Here is a 16,807-nt window from a genome sequence, read left to right as displayed (position 1 = left end):
CCAAGGCCAGAACCTTGAGAGACGCCCACACTTATGGTGCAGGTGGAGGAGGATGAATCAATGAGAAAGAAGTGGTCAGACAGGTAGGAGAACCAGGAGAGAGAAGTGGCACAAGAAACAACGAAGGAAAAAGTAGGAGAGCATTGTTATGAGTGTTAAATCCTGCAGTGAGGCCGAGGAGGAGGAGGAATAATTCTGAGAATAGGTCATTATATTTGGCAATTAAGAGAGCAGTTTCAGTAGAATGGTTGTTGGAAGCCCATTAACAAGGATTGAAGTGGGTGGTGAAGCAATGAGTAGAGATTTCTCTTCTTTAGAAGTTTAGCAGTGAAAAGGGAGAGGAGGAAGAGGAGGAGGAGAAGAAGAGAGAGAGAGAGAGAAAGAGAGAGAACGAGTGAGCAAGTTTGTGGGGGTTTTTTTGGACGGGGATTAAGTAAATTTTTGCATGTTTGTCAGATGTGGAAAAGGAGATGGTAGAGGGAGAAGTGGAGGGAGAGGGTGAAGATAAAAGAGAAGGAGCAATTAATGGAGTTCCTGAAGAAATGGGCTCAAGGGTACAAGTGGAGGTATATTAGCCTTGGCAAAGAGGAGAGCCATCTTATCTTCCAAGATAAGACAGGGGATGATCTTAGAGTAGTTGAGACTACCTGGTTCTATTAAATGCTCTGTTCTTTGAGGAAAAGGACTATGTTTTATTTATCTTTGTCTATTTGTTGAATGAAATAATGAGCTAGATTCTAAATACTCTTATCTCCACAACTAGACTTAACTCCCCAGAGACTGAGATTGTGTTTTATATTTTAGCCTTAGCACCTATTTCAGGACAAACCTATTCATAACCTGCCCTCCCTCACCCTACCCCCACTTTCCCAGTTTTCTTACACCTTACACCACACCAAATAGTCTTCAGTCCAGTGGCACTTGCCTCCTTGTGGTTTCTGGAACAAGGGACTCCATCTCCAAATGCCAGGCATTTTTACTTGCTGTTTCTCATGCCTGGAATGCTCTCCCTCCTCATCTTTACCTCTTGGCTTCCTTCAAGTCCCAGCTAAAATCTCATCTTGTGCAAGAATCGTTTCCCCATCCTCCTCAATTGTAGTGCTTTCCCTCTTTTGATTATCTCCAATTTACCCTGTATAGAGCTTCTTTGTACTTAGTTTTTTCCGTGTTGTCTCTCCTAATTAGACTGTGAGCTCCTTGAGAGGTTTTTTTTTAAACTAGATCCATTTATTTAGTCTTCTCAGAGATTTTTAGGTTCACTTCTTTAAAACAAAGTTAAAGAAATCTTAAAGTACCCAAGTGACAATATAGGAAGCATTATACAACCCAAGGACACCAGGTTTTGTTTACATTTCAGCAACAACTTCTACAGCAGTCTAAGAGTAACTATATCCGAACTGAGATTTGGTAATAAATCCTCCCTCCCTTCACTCCCTCCCCCCTAGCTAGATTAGCTTCGTCTGCTTTTCTTTGTATCCCCAGTGCTTAACACAATGCTTGGTACCTAAAAGGCGCAAATTTTATCCACTAACTGGCTAAACAAATATTGTGATTGTTAGATCTAACTAGGAATGATTGACCTGGAAGAGAAAACTTGGGGTTGGGGAACAGCAAGAGAGCTGCCTTTGGGTCTGTAAAGGGCTGTCCCAGGATAAAGAGGTTAGGGTGGCCCCTGAGGGCAGAAACAGGAGCAAAGGGCGGAAGAAGAGGTAAAGAACCAGAAGGGCTGGACGTCAGAAGCCCCCTTTCTAAGCCCCTGGAGCTCAGCAGCCTCGGGCTGGCCTGGGCTGGGGTCGCCCTCATCGGAAGTCTGCAGGCAGAGGCCGGATCGCGTGCCTACTGGTCCGGCATCTTAAAGAGGGGGATTCGCGGTCAGGCCCGCGGTGGGTCTGGATGTCCGGCCAAGACCCCCCGGCCCCAGCTTTAGGAGCCTGATTCCTCCTCCGGGCCCCGTGACTCGGGACGTGGAGCCCTCCCTCCCTCGCTCGCCCTGGAGCGGGGCCAGGCTGCCAAAGGGCCAGCAAGGCCCGGCTCTTCCAGGCCGGCTTGTGGGTCGGGCTGCATAGACGAGATGACCTTTAGCAAGGCCCAATACATCCCCCTCCCCCTTGGTACCCTCCCCGCCGGCTCGGGCTCCTGGGCCACCAGGGTGCGCTGTGTGGGTGTCCCCGAGAATTCTCGCCCCTTCGCTGGCCCCCCTCCCCTGCTCCGGCCCGCCTCCGCTCCTATAGGCTCGGAGCGCCTCGCACTCTGCCTCCTCATTGGCTGCAGGCGGTGCCAGTTTCCCGGGTTGGGAGGCGGGTCCCGTGACGCGCCGAGGGGGCGAGGGCGGCACCGGCGGCTCGAGGGAGCGGGGGCGGGGCGGGGCGGGGCTTGGGGCGGATCCGCCAGTGTCGCCTTCGCAGCCGCCGCCGCCTCAGCCGAGCTAGTGTGACCACTGCCGTAGTGGGAGTCGCAGGCAGCCCCGCAGCCGCGTCCAGCCGCCCTCGGTGCCCTCGCGTCGCCCCTGGGATGCGGGGCCGCGCCTCGCCATGACGGGCTCGGGGCGCCCCGCTCTCCGGCTCCGGCTCCAGCCCCAGGCGGCGGCTCCTTTCGGGGTGGTGCTGCAGCGCGCCGCCGCTGTCCTACCCGGCGCCTGCTGACTGCGGCTCCCGCTCCTCCTTCTCCTTCTCCTTCTTCTCCTCCTCCGACGCCGCGCCCACGCCCCGGCTCGGCGCTGGGTCCTGAGGTGAGGCCGGGGAGCTGGGCCCGGGGTGGGGGGGCCTGTTGGGGGCTGGGGGAGGAGGGAGGGGCCGCTGCGGGAGGCGCTGGGGGCGAGGGGAGGGGGCGCGCGGCCGCGGGCAGGCTGGGAGGGGGAGGAGGGGGAGCGCCAAGAAAGGATTGAGGTCGAGGGAGGGAGGCGGGAGGGCGGGGGACGCATTAGTGGCGATTGACAGGCGGGCGAGGGCCAGGAATTTGGGCGAGCTCTCGCTAACCCCGAGTCTGCCAAAGGCCCCCCTCCGCCCCACCCCTTCCCCCAATTCTTAGGAGATCGGGAGGGAGGTGTGCAGCTGGGGAGGTGGCCCCCGCTTGGGGGAGGGGGGGAATCAGGGAAGCTTCTGGGCATCCTTTCACCCTCTGACAGCTGGTATTGCAGGGAGGATATCAAATGGACCCTAGTTCCTTCTCTCTCTCTCTCTCTCTCTCTCTCTCTCTCTCTCTCTCTCTCTCTCTCTCTCTCTCTCTCTCTCTCTCTCTCCCCCTCTCTCCCTCCCTCCCTCCTCCTCCCTCCCTCCCTCTCCCCCTCTCCCCCTCCTCCTCTTTCCCTCCCTCCATCCCCGTTTTCCCCCTCTCCTAGTCTCCCTCCCCACAGAAGGAAAGGTTTATTATTTCCTCCGATGAATTATTGGGGTGCTGCCCCTCCTCATAGTGGTTCTTTGCTTGGGTTAGCAACTCAGGGTTTTGGTTGTGGATTTGATCACCTTTCCCCTGTTGTTTACCCTACACTTCTTGCAAGACACCAGGCCAACTGGGTTCTTGCTGCTCCATCCTCCAAGGTGCTGATGTGTGCTAACCTGATCTTTAGGTAGTTGGATGCCAGGATTCTCCTGATAGTTCTTTCCAGTGGTTCTCATGGACAAGCTGGTTGATTTATTTTCAAAGGGTGCGGAGGTTCTGAGCAATGTCTACCCTTTCTATAGAAAGGATATTTCCTCTTTTAAAACCCTTGCCCTCTCAGTTTTTCAAGTCTTTGCTGGTGTTCAAGGCTTCATTTAGGAATGTAATTATTCCCTTTTTTGAGACTGATGAAGCAAGAGACACATAATGGGACTGGGAAAACTGAAGGTTTGAAGGCTAGAAAGAGTAGAGAGGTTGAGAAGGAAGGGGCTTATTCAGTTATGTCCAGATGTGGTAAAGGCTGTATGTAGTCACTGTATTCATAGTAGAATTACCATGGCAGCCATATTGGGAGGATGATCTGACAATCCTTTAAGAGCCAAGTCCAGGCTACTGGAAGGTACAGAATAACAGCCCTGGCTGCTTTCAGGGTGACTGGTTGCATTAGAGGCCAAGTTGTGGGGGCTGGGAGGCTGCTGGAGTAGGCTAGTCATTGTCAACATAAAACAAAACAATACATTCCACTTCTTAAAAGCAGAATTGAGCTTCCAGGTCCTGTTTTTTCATTGGTGAACTGTAAAATTGGCTTCAAATCTGAACTGCCCTCCAGATTTTTCTCTTCCCGTAGCATGGGACAGGATGTGTTGGCTGAATTTACCCTGAGTGGGCTTACCTGAGGGTATTATTATGTATGGGCAAATAGGATTTGTGTTGAGGTTAATCCTGGTAGGTACTTGATTCAGCATATTTTGCATAGCTTTAAAGGCTCTGTGATTGTGAATGTTAAATAAAAATATTCCAATAATGGATTATAACTAAGGTCACTAGCTATTTTAATGTACTCTTTAGGTAGACTGCCCACAGGGGATCCTTTGCTCCTGGGTCTGACCGTTTTAGGTGGCTGCTTCACTTATTACACAGGCTGCTTTGTGTCATCCTTCCTTTCTGAGTACCTGTCATATCTTTAAATGGAAGTGCAGTGTTTAGCATGTGGCAGCCTTTAAGAGATGTATCATCGATTTTAGGAAAAGGGTGCCATTTTGTTCTAACTTAAATCTTTACGTAGCATTATTTCAGATAAACAGTAAAGTCTGCCATTTCCTGCTTTAGTTGGAATAATAGTTGATTATCTAAAGAAAATTAGATTACCAATTGATCATATTGTGGAAGGGTAGTCAGTCTTCACATTATCGGAGTCCTTTATATTATCTCAGTTCAAGTTGAGAACTCAGCACCTAGTGTTATCTACAGTCGCAAGGCTGGAATGGGACCTTGAGGGATCAGCTTCCAGCCTTTGTGTTCTTTATTAGGAAAAAAGGACTTCTTGAAATGAACTCAACTTAAAAGTTTATTTTATGAAAATAGTATAGACAGCCTTGATAATTTTGGTTTTAAGTCTTCCTTTTAAAGGTTTGGAAATTTTTGTGTAATGTAATTCAAGGCACATAGACACTAAATCGTTTCCAAACTGAATTAAGATGATGACAGCTTGAAATTGGCCATATAATTTTGTTTCTCCTAATTACAAAAATATTGTTAAAAATAGATTAGTTTTTTTAAAAAAAAATGGATTGGAGAATTCTATCTAAATATGTTTTCACCATTTTTTCATGTGAGGCCTGATAAACTGAATTGTGAATCAAATATGGAGGCAGCAAAATCTTATGTATTTGTGAAAGTGTATTCCTTGATAAGTACTTTTCTAAAATTTATCCAGCTGATTTTATTGGCCAAGTTTTAGAACTGGTTGTTTTTTCCTTTGCAAGAGTAGATATGAATCCAGTTTCTCCTCTTTCCTTTCATGTTTCGCAGTTTGAATCTATGCAATGAATAAATACCTAAGAAGAGTCTGCCAACAAAGTGTTTCCAAGGCAAAGTGATTCATTCTAGCTTATTTTCCTGGTTGTAGTCTTGACTTATACGAAAAATAAAGAATGAACTTCTGTGTTCTCTCTTGTATGCCTCTTCCCAAGATTGCTGACCCAAGCAGGTCTTTTTCTGAAAGAAATATATCTTCTTATTTGATATGACTCATTTTCTGATGAATTTGAAATTAATAACATTTCCAGTCTACATTCTGTAACTGTCTCTTTGGAAAATTGGCCTTGTTTAGTGGACAGTAGTGAATTTTTACAATTCTTGTAGGAATGTGAGCAGGAAAAAAAAACCTTGTAGAATCTCATTTTTGATAATTAGGTTGACAGAAAAAATTAGAAAAAATTGATACAGCATGGTTAGCATGCAGAAAGTCTACAAAAATGTGTCCTTGACTTTTTCTTGAAGTAGAATTTCTTCTCAGCAAACCAATGATCTTTTTAGTTTTTTTCTCTAGGATCATTATCAATTAATTAATATTGGATGCCTAAGTAGAGGTTTCAAGGTATTTTTAGACTGCCATTTGTAGACTTGTAGGTAATCTGAAGTGACCAAACTTATTCTCTTTTATTCATTCTATTTTCTGCAACAACTAAGAATTTTTTCCCCTTACCGCTCCTATCAACCAGCCAAAAGTGATTTAAATTCCAACAATATTTGTTACCTATGGCTGAGTCTTATCTCCCAACTAGACTGTAAGCCCCTGGAGGATAGGGGCTGTGTCTTGTACTACTTCTATAGCCTCTACAATGCTTAATGCTTTATGTTATGCTTCCTATTTAAATTAAACATAGGGATATTCAAACTTACAAAACATAAAGCAGGAAATAGATTTGTTACTTGAAGACACCCAACATGTTGGAAAAGTCCCCCCATGGAGGATTTATGGGAGGTCGTGACCAGCAGTCCTGTAGGTAAGAAGTTAATGACTGGATTGAAACTCATCACTGGAGGGAGTACATATATGGTTGTTTGTTGTTGATGTTTACTCATGTCTACTGTCCATGGGGTTTTCTTGGCAAAGATACTGGAGTGGTTTGCTATTTTCTTCTTCCATAGATTAAGGCAGACTGCTTGAGTGACTTGTCCCCAGGGTCACACAACTAGGAAGTGTCAGAGACAGGATTTGAACTCAGATTTTCCTGACTCTAGGCCTAGTGATCTATCTACTGAATCATCTAGCTGCCTCAATACCCATGTGGACAAGATCACAAATTCGTTGACATATGGAAATTGTTGAATATTTGACTTTATGGAATTTTTAGGTCCTCTTGGCCATGTATTCCAATAAACAAACTCTCCTATTAGTTTATTTACTTTGGTATTTTGAATAATTTTGATTAGTTCCTCTCAGTTCAAATTAACTTGATTTTTAAAATCGAAGAAGCTTCCACCTCATGCTTAGAAGTGGTTTGAGCAACGCTGAACAGAGAATGCCATCCTGTTCTGTTCTAAAATATTGTGGTTGCTAAAAGCAGAATAACATGCTATTTGGTTTGTTAAGCTATCAGACCTTTAACCAAGGACACATCTTCATCGACAAAAAAATGAGTGAGAAAATAGAATTTAACAGAATAATTTGCTTTATAGAATTTTTTCCCCAGGAATACTTTTTTTTTAAAGTCGAGATGTGCCTGTAGTTAGGATTTGATAAGAATGTCTTCAAAAGAGAATAAATTACTATGTAGTTGACTCTCTTTTTTTATTGCAGTGTTTATTTTGCTGAATTTCCATCAGTGTGTGGCCATCCTCATCTTATTCAATGATACTCTTGTCTGTCATATCCTCCTGTAAATCCTTCATAGGGGCTCCATCCATCATGCTGGTAGTGGGAGAGGGAGGGTGGAACCTTCCTTTTTCGTACTTCTTGGTTTGGGGTGCATTTGTTCAAGAGTGCTCCAATGGAGCACAGGGCTTTCCCTCAGTCAGTTATTCTTTGTGCTATGTGGCCTATCAATCTGCTATACTTTTGGTGGTGCTTATGGTTATAAAGCATGGAATACCACAGTCTCTAAAGAATCAAAGTTTTAGGTCACCCAAAGGGCATGGTGTGCATGAGTAGGCTGCAGTGTATTACTCTTAAACGATTGTACAGGATAAACATCATCAATGTTATTATCAAAGAAGTATAAAATCAGAAAGGGATGTGCCAGATTTTTTTTATTATTAAATAGAAAAACTTAGAAAAAGGAAAGTGCTTTTATTTAAGTTAGAGTTTTTCTTTCTAAAATTTCTATAATGAGCTATTTTCTTTGGAGAGTGATACTATTTATTTTTTTTCAGCCAAAGACAAGGTTTATTAAAGATCTACATTAGACTCTTTTTTGTTTTTTTTAAAATTAATTTATTTTGAATTATCAACAATCACTTCCACAAGCTTTTGAGTTTAAAATTTTTCTCCCCTTCCCTCCTCACCTCCCTCCCCAAGATGGCATGCAGTCTGAAATAGGCTATACACATACATTCCTATTAAACACATTTTCACGGAAAATCATACTACTTAAAACACTGCAGTGAATTGTTGATATTTACTTGCCAAAGTCTCAACTTCTTGCCAGTGTAGTTTAATGCATTTTCTTTTTGGAATTAAAAAATAGTTTTTTATTGTTATAAATATCATTATCATAGTTACAAATTTAATTGTCATCAAACACTAAGAAACATACATCATAGGTAATAAAATCTTAACACCCTTAGTTAACAAAGTATAAGCAACCAACTGAAATAATAGGTTGTGGTGAACCAAAAAAAATGCTTTTGCTCTGATTTCTAAGTCCCTCTGAAGTTCTATCTAATCCCTTTGGTTTTGTATTTCTCATATTGTTTTCTTTAAAAATAAATTTTTATTGATATCCTAACAAATAATATTTTTAAAGATGAGAAAGGTAGAGGAAAAAATCAGCATAATTGTTCAGTTCATCAAAAAAGTCTGAAAATATGTGCCATGTATAGCCCTTGTGGACTTCTCACCTTTGAAAAGAAATAGGGTGGATGTAACTTCTTATGTTGGTTCTTCTTTAGAGCCACACTTATTCTTTTTCATTTTGTAACATTCATTTAAAAAAATGTTTTTGGGTTCTTTCCATTTACTTTGTTGTAGACATTGTATATATTGTTTTTTTGACTGTTTCCTTCCATTCAGTTCACGTAGACTTCTTCATGCTTTAATGACCTCAAGTCATTCATCATTACTTTCATCATTGTAACGTTCTGTTACATTCATGTGCAGCAGTTCAGTTGGTCATTCTCCAATTGATGGACTTGTATTTTGTTTCCAGTTCTTTGCTATCACAAAGAAATGCTGCTATAAAAATTTTGGTGTGTATAGGGATTTTCTTATTATCATTGGCTTCCTTGGGAATATAAGCTAAGTAATGGAATCTCTGGGTCAAAGGGTTTGGACATTTTAGTTACTTTATTTGCATAATTTCAAATTGCTTTCCAGAATTATTGTACTGATTTACAGTGCCACCAGCAATGCTCCAGTGTGCTTCTCTTCCTACAACTGGTCCAACATTAACCATTCTAATCTTTTGTCACCTTTGCCAGTTTTCTTCTTATTAGGTGAAACCTCAGAGCATTTTGATTTGCATTTCCTTTACTGGTGTATTCTTTTATATTATTAACAGTTTGCAGCTCTCTGGAGAACTGCAAGATATATGCGATGTATGCAAGATAAATAAGCAATTAACAGATACACACACATACACACACACGTGCGCACACACACACACACATACACACATATATATATATACATTAAAACCCATTTCTTTTTAAAAAATTTTATTAATTTATTTTGATTTATCAACAATCACTTCCATATGCTTTTGAGTTTAAAATTTTTCTCCCCCTTCCTCCCCACCACCCTCCCCAAGACAGTGCACAATCTCATATAGGCTAAAAAACCATTTCTCACTAGGGAAGTGAGATATGTATGTGTATGTTTGTGTCAGGTAGTTGTTTATATATGTTGGATACTACATCCATGTCAGAGAAATTTGATACAAAGATTGTTTTTCCCCCATTTTACCATTTTCCTTTATCTTAGATGAATTAATTTTGTTTGTGCAGGAGCTTTTTAGTTTTATATACTCAAAGTGATCTATTTTATCTTTTGTGATTGACTCTGTCCCTTGTTTGGTTAAGAATGCATCTCCTCCTCCTCCCTGTGAGAGGTATATGATATTTTTCTCTTCTAATTTTTTTTAGTTGTATAATCAAAGGTAGTGTAGTATAGGGCTTTGAGACAGGAAGATCTGGGTTCAGATCCTATTTCTGATACTAAATAGCTGTGTGACTGTGGGCAAGTAATTTATTATCTGAGACTGAAATCACAGGTCTGGACTGGGGGAAAACAGGAAAGCAATATTTGTGGTGCAGTAGAAATAGTGAGAGCTGTAGAGTGGGAGGGCTTGAGGTTCCTCACTATAAATTGGTTGGTTATTGTCCTTGGTGCTGGAAGAGGACCAAAATGACATTACTATGTTGGGGTCAAGGTACAGTGTGTCCAGCTGTGGCTGATTAGACTAATATGAGCATGGAATACTCTACCACAGGTTGGGCACAAATAGTGCGTGTGAACATCTGGGGTGGATACTACATATAAGCCTTGGGCAAGTCACTTAACCTATCACAGCCTGCATTCCTTGTCTATGAGATGCAAAGGTTGGACTAGATCAGTGGTTCCCAATTTTTTGCTCTGTGAACCATTTTCAACAACAACAACAAAAATGTGTTGTGAATTCCCAGGATACCTTAATATACTGCTCCTAATCTCTTCATTCACTAGGTGCTTTTTATAGCTACAATGCTAACTTTTGCCTCCACTCCAAACTCCAAATTAAAATGTGCATTATATAATTATAATTATAACATATACATTTTTATTCTACAGGCTGGCTAGGTTGTATAGTGGATAGAGTATTGGGCCTGAAGTTAGGAAGACTTGAGTTCAAATCTGTCCTTAGAAACTATCTGTGTTGTCTTGAGCAAGTTACTTAAGTGATTACTTCAGTTTCCTCATCCTGGAGATAATAATAGCACCCACCTCCCAGGGTTTTTGTGAGGATCAAATGAGATAATATTTGTAAAGTGCTTAGCACAGTGTAAGCGCTATAATTTTAACTATTAGAGTAATTATTATACCTGCAGTTATGTAAACTAAATGTATAATTATAGAATCCATAAAACAATTAGGAATATTTAATATAGGACATCCAGCAACACCTTATAATGCCCACTATTATCTGCAAAACTTTATTAAATTTCTTTATTTTACAAATGTTGTTAAATATAAATAATATTTTAATGAAATAAATGACAACTTGGAAGACATTTAATATAATAATCATGTATAAATTTAATTTCAGTGTTGCTTTTTTTGTTTGAATAAAAGTTTGCCGTATTTGGGTTAACATCAGACAAGCACAATCTTGAATCTGGTTCACAGAGGGAAAATATTTTTGTAATATAATTGGGCAATTATTTACTGTTTAAGCAGTTAAAGTATTTTTAGCATGAACCCCTTGGACCATAGTTAGGACCTCCCCCCTCCCCGCCCCCCGGACTAGATAGTCTTTAAAGTTTCTTTTAGGTCTAACTCTGTGATCTCCTCGTGTCTGATCTAGTTGTCAGTTGCTGTAGGTTTCTAGTTCTTCTGATGTCACTTTTGACTACTTTGTAGAGCTCTCTCTACCTTTCCTTGCATTCTTCATAGGGATAGAGACTGGACTTGTGATATCATTGATATAGGCAAGTGAACTCCCTCTATTAGTGCAGGTCAGCACTTTCCCTGCAATTTATAGTCTATCAATCAATCAGTCAAAATTTGTTTTTTTTTAAATTTAAATAATTTATTTTTAGTTTTCAGCATTCACTTCTATAAGATTTTGAGTTCCCAATTTTCTCCCCATCTCTCCCCTTCCCCCTTCCCAAGATGGTGTGTAATTTGATATAGACTGTGCATATACATTCATATTAAACCTATTTTCACATTAGTCATGTTGTAAAGAAGAATTAGAACCAATGGGAGAAACCATCAGAAAGAAGAAACAAACAAAAAAAGAAAAAAAAGAAAGAGAGAGCAAATAATATGTTTCAATTTGCATTCAGACTCCATAGCTCTTTCTCTGAATGTAGACAGCATTTCCAACATGATTTTTTTTTAATTTAAATTTAAAAAAATTTTTTAACATGTTTTTAAAACTTTGGGTTACAAATTTTCTACCCTCCTCACCCACCCTCATTGAAAAGGCAAGCATTTCGATACAGGTTATAGATGTGTAGTCATGCAAAACACTTGCATGGTAGTCCTGTTGTGGAAAACTAAGTATATTTCCCTTCATCCTATCCTACCCCCCATTTATTCTATTCTCTCTTTTGACACTGTCCCTCCTCAGAAGTGTTTGCTTTTGATTATCCCCTCCCAATCTGCCTCTCCCTCTGTCAACCCCCTGCTCTCTTGTCCCCTTCCCCCCTTATTTTCCTGTAGGGTAAGATAGATTTCCATATCCCATTGTGTATGTTATTCTCTCCTTAAGCCAAATCCTATGAGAATAAGATTCATTCATTCCCTCTCACCATCCCCCATTTCCGCTCCTTTTGTAAAAGCTTTTTCTTGTCTGTTTCATGTGAGATGATTTACCCCATTCTACTTCTTCCTTTCTCCTCCTAGTATAATCCTCTCCCGCCCTTAATTTTATTTTCCAGATAGCTCGCCTTCATCTTCGACTCACCTTGTGCCCTCTATCTATCTATACATACATACATATAATTTTTCCCCCTCCCACTACCCTAATACTGACAAAGGACTCATGAGTTACAAATATCATCTCTCCATGCAGGAATGTAAACAGTTCAACCTTAATAAGTCTCTTATGATTTCTCTTTCCTGTTTACCTTTCCCAAGTTTCACTTGAGTCTTGTATTTGAAAGTCAAATTTTATATTCAGCTCTAGTCTTTTCCTCAGGAATGCTTGAAAGTCCTCTATTTCACTGAATGACCATTTTTTACCCTGAAGGATTATTATAGTGTTTTGCTGGCTAGGTAGTTCTTGGTTGTAGTCCTATCTCCTTTGCCCTCTAGAGTATCATAATTCATGCCCTCCGGTCCTTTAATGTAGAAGCTGCTAAATCTTGTGTTATCCTGATTGTGTTTCCACAATACTTGAATTTTTCTTTCTGGCTGCTTGCAATATTTTCTCCTTGACCTGGGAATTCTGGAATTTGGCTACAATATTCCTAGGAGTTTTCCTTTGGGGAATCTCTTTCAGGAGGTCATCCATGGATTCTTTCAGTTTCTATTTTGCCCTCTGGTTCTAAAATATCAGGGCAGTTTCCCATGATAATTTCTTGAAAGATGATGTCTAGGCTCTTTTTTTGATCATGGCTTTCAGATAGTCCAATAATTTTTAAGTTCTCTCTCCTGGATCTATTTTCCAGGTCAGTTGTTTTTCCAATGAGATATTTCACATTCTCTTCTATTTTTTCATTCTTTTGGATTAGTGTTACAGTGCCTTTATTTCTCAAATTGTCACTAGCTTCCAATTTCTCCATTCTAATTTTTAAGGAAGTATTTTCTTCAGTAAGCTTTTGGACTTCCTTTTCCATTTGGCCAATTTTGCTTTTCAGGGCGTTCTTCCTCATTGGCTTTTTGGACTGTTTTGCCATTTGGGTTAGGCTATTTTTTAAGGTGTTATTTTCTTCAGTATTTTTTTGAGTCTCCTTTAGCATCACTCTCAGTTTTTCCTCTACTTCTCTTACTTGCTTCTCAAAATCCTTTTTGAGCTCTTCCATGGCCTGGGACCAATTCATATTTTTCTTGGAGGCGTTGGATGTAGGAGCTTTGGCTTCATTGTCTTCTTCTGGTTGTACATTTTGATCTTCTTTGTCACCAAAGTAAGATAATATAGTCTGACTCTTTTTGCACTGCTTGCTCATGATCCCGGCCAATTACTTGAATTATAAACTCTTTGTTAAGGTAGGAGTGTCTATTTCCAGTGTGGAGAATGTGCTGTCCCAAGCTTCAGGGGGTTTGTGCAGCTGTTTTCAGAGATACTTCTAGGGACCTATAAATTTTCAGTTCTTCCAAGGTGCTATGCTCAAGGGTGAGGTGTTTACTCCTTTCCTGGCCTGTGCTGTGGTCTATGAGTGACCACAAGCACTCTTTTCTGTCTTAGACCTGTGAGGGTTCCCTCTCTACAGCCACTACCAGTTCCACCACGCCAGCGCTCCTCCTCACCCCAGGATCGCCACCCAGAACTGTGATCCACATCCAAGCATGGGCAAAGCAAGAGAATCCTGCACCAGCAGAGAGATCCCTGCAATCCCCCTCTGATCAGCCACTCGATTCCCCCTCAATCTGTGAGTCAGAAGCTCAGGAGGCAGCCGCCACCCCAGGTACACTTGGGCACCAGAGCTGAGGCCCCGCGCTCCTCTGTCACCATCGCTGAAACAGACTTTTCCCACTGACCTTCTATGTTGTCTTTGGCATTTGTGGATTGAGAAGTCTGGAAACAGCCACAGCTTCCTCCTCTGGGTTCGCTGCGGCCTGCGCTCCCACGCTGAACCTGCACTCCTCTACCCGCATGACACAATATACCTTTCTGATCAACCATCCAGGTTGTCTTGGGCTGGAAATTTGTTTCACTCTGTCTCTTTGTGGATTCTGCTGCTTTAGAATTTGTTTAGAGCCATTTTGTATAGGTATTTGGAGGGGTTTGGGGGAGAGCTCAAGCAAGTCAGTGCTTTTACTCTGCCATCTTGGCTCCACCTCCCCATCATGAGTCTGGAGCTGTCTTAGATCTTTTCATTGCTAAGAAGAGATAAGTCTGTCAAATTTAGTCATCTAACAACGTGGCTGTTACTGTGTACAATGTTCTCCTGGTTCTGCTCACTTCACTCAGCATCAATTCATATAAATCTTCCCAGGTTTTTCTGAAGTCTGCCTGCTCATCATTTCTTATAGCACAATAGTATTCCATTACATTCGTATACCACAACTTGTTCAATCATTCCCCAAGTGATGGGCATTCCCTCAATTTCCAATTCTTTGCCACCATAAAAAGAGCTGCTATAGATATTTTTGTACATGTGGTTCCTTTTCCCATTTATAATCTCTTTGAGATACAGACTTAGAAGTGGTATTGCTGGGTCAAACAAAGGGTATGCACATTTTTATAGCCCTTTGGGCACAGTTCCAAATAGCCCTCCAGAATGGTTGGATCAGTTCACAATGCCATGAACAATGCATTAATGTTTCAGTTTTCTTGAGTCTTGTTAGCCAATCTGTTAGGTGTGATGTGGTATCTCAGAGTTGTTTTGGTTTGCATTTCTCTAATCAGTTGTGATTTAGAGAAGTTTTTCATATGACTAAATATAGCTTTCGGTTCTTCATCTGAAAACTGCCTATTCATATCCTTTGTCAGTCAACATTTATTAAGCACCTAGTATATGCTGGGCGCTGTGTTAAGCTCTGGGGATACAAAACGAGTCAAAAAACAATCCCTGCCCTCAAGGAGTTTACTGTCTAATGGGAGAGGCAACATGCAAATAAATATATACAAAACAAGTGATATACAGGATAAATAGGAAATAATTAATGGAAGGCATTGGAATTAAGAGGGATTGGAGAAGGCTTCCTCTAGAAGGTAGGATTTCAGTGGGACTTAAATGGAGCCAGGGAGGTCGGTAATTGGAGTGGAGGAGGGAGAACATTCCAGGCATGGGGAATAGCCAGAGAGAATACCTAAAGTTGAGAGGGCGGTGTGGAACACCCAAGAGGCCAGTGTCACTGGATTGAAGAGTACGTGTCAGGGAGCTAGGTTGTAAAGGGCCTTAAATGCCAGACTGAGCATGGTGTTTGATCCTGGAGGCACTAGGGAGGAATTGGAATTTATTGAATTGGGGGGGGGGAAGTTGACATTATCAGACCCACTTTAAGAAAATCACTTTAGAGGCTGAATCTTCATGGATTGGAGTGGGGAGAGACTTGAAGCAAGCATACTACAGCAGAGGTATCAAAGTCACTAGGTTTGCTGCCAGTCATGCTTCAGCCCGAACTAAATTAAAATGTGATTGGGAAATATTTAATAAAATAAATATGCAATAAAACTTAGATAACTTTTTAAAACCAAGTCAACATGTAGCCTGCAGGAATCCTTATGTGTGAATTAATGACACCCCTTTCTATTTGAATTTGACCCCACTGCTCTGGAGAGTTGCCTATGACACCGAGAGGGTCACAGGAACTTATGTGTGGAGGCAGAACCTGAACCCAGGTCCTTCTAGCTCTGAGGCCTGCTCTCTGTTTACTATGTCATGCTGCCTTTCTCTTCATATTTATAATTTTGATTGTATCATAATATTACATTAATATACCACAACCTAGTCAGCCATTTTCTAATCCTTACATCTTTCCCATATATGTTTTAAGAACTTGATAAGTTCAGCTCTTTCTGAGACCAAAGGAAAGTGCCACAAGGTTAGAATCAGGGACAGGGTAAAAGCTAAATGATCAGAGGAAGACCAAATGAATTAGGTCTAAATAGTGCTCCATTTTGATTTCTTATAGTTTGTAATGGTTTAAGTCAGGAAACTGGTAAAAGTAGTGATGAATTGAACTGAAAATGTATATGTAGATGGTGATATAAATCTGTTATACTGACGATTCCTTTTAAACACTGGGAAATTTTATGTGTGTGTCTGTGTGTCCCACAAACTATTATGTGGGGATTACTTTTCATTCTATTTGCCTTTTTCAGCTCTGTGTTGCTCTTGTTTCTTAGTTGGATTTGCATCATTAAAGTTTTTTTGTTTTTTTTTTTTGTTTGTTTTGTATTTTTTGTTTTTTAGGAGCAGAGAGTTTTATGTCTGTAATTTCTGGTCTACTTCTACTGTATCTAGGAAGATAAACCTTGTAACTTTTCAGCTGACTAATATAAGTAGTAACTTCTTCAAGTTCTTACTGTAGTATATTATTACCAAAGAACAAATTAGAAATAAGTTCTTACTATGGGATTTTATCCCTATATAACCTTTTAATACATTTTTGAAGATGAGAAATTTTATTACATAAGACAGTTAAGTTAAAAAAGTATTAGTGATAAATTGATAAAAGTAAATTTGCATTCCTTTAAAAATAATTTAAAGCTGTAGATTTTGCTTACTTGATATTTGTTCCCTTTCTTTTTGGTCAGATGGTTCATATGTCTCACTCCTCTGTAGATCTTTATTAGTTCTTTCCAATTAAGAATTAAATTCCTAAGGTGCTTCACATTAATGTCAAGAAAGCCTTATATTTGTTCAATACTTTACAGTTTATAAAACTTCTTTA

At 40.7% G+C, this 16,807-nt stretch overlaps 1 protein-coding gene across 2 annotated transcripts in view; it reads left to right on the top strand.

Moving 5' to 3' along the window:
* Nucleotides 1-2,386: 2,386 nt before the first annotated feature.
* KIF1B (kinesin family member 1B) overlaps nucleotides 2,387-16,807 on the top strand; it is a 185,890-nt gene continuing 171,469 nt past the window's right edge. The window contains exon 1 of one of the 2 annotated variants that reach the window (XM_020974134.2): nucleotides 2,387-2,728. The gene's annotated coding sequence lies outside the window, so the exon portion shown is untranslated. The remainder of the gene's footprint in view (nucleotides 2,729-16,807) is intronic. The other variant, XM_020974125.2, reaches the window with a different exon arrangement.

The sequence above is a fragment of the Phascolarctos cinereus genome, unplaced genomic scaffold (genome assembly GCF_003287225.1).
Source record: "Phascolarctos cinereus isolate Bilbo 61053 unplaced genomic scaffold, phaCin_HiC Scaffold_726;HRSCAF=1367, whole genome shotgun sequence".
NCBI classification, from domain to species: Eukaryota; Metazoa; Chordata; class Mammalia; order Diprotodontia; family Phascolarctidae; genus Phascolarctos; species Phascolarctos cinereus.
Note: the sequence above shows the minus strand (reverse complement) of the source record. Positions and strands in the feature narration are given on the sequence as shown.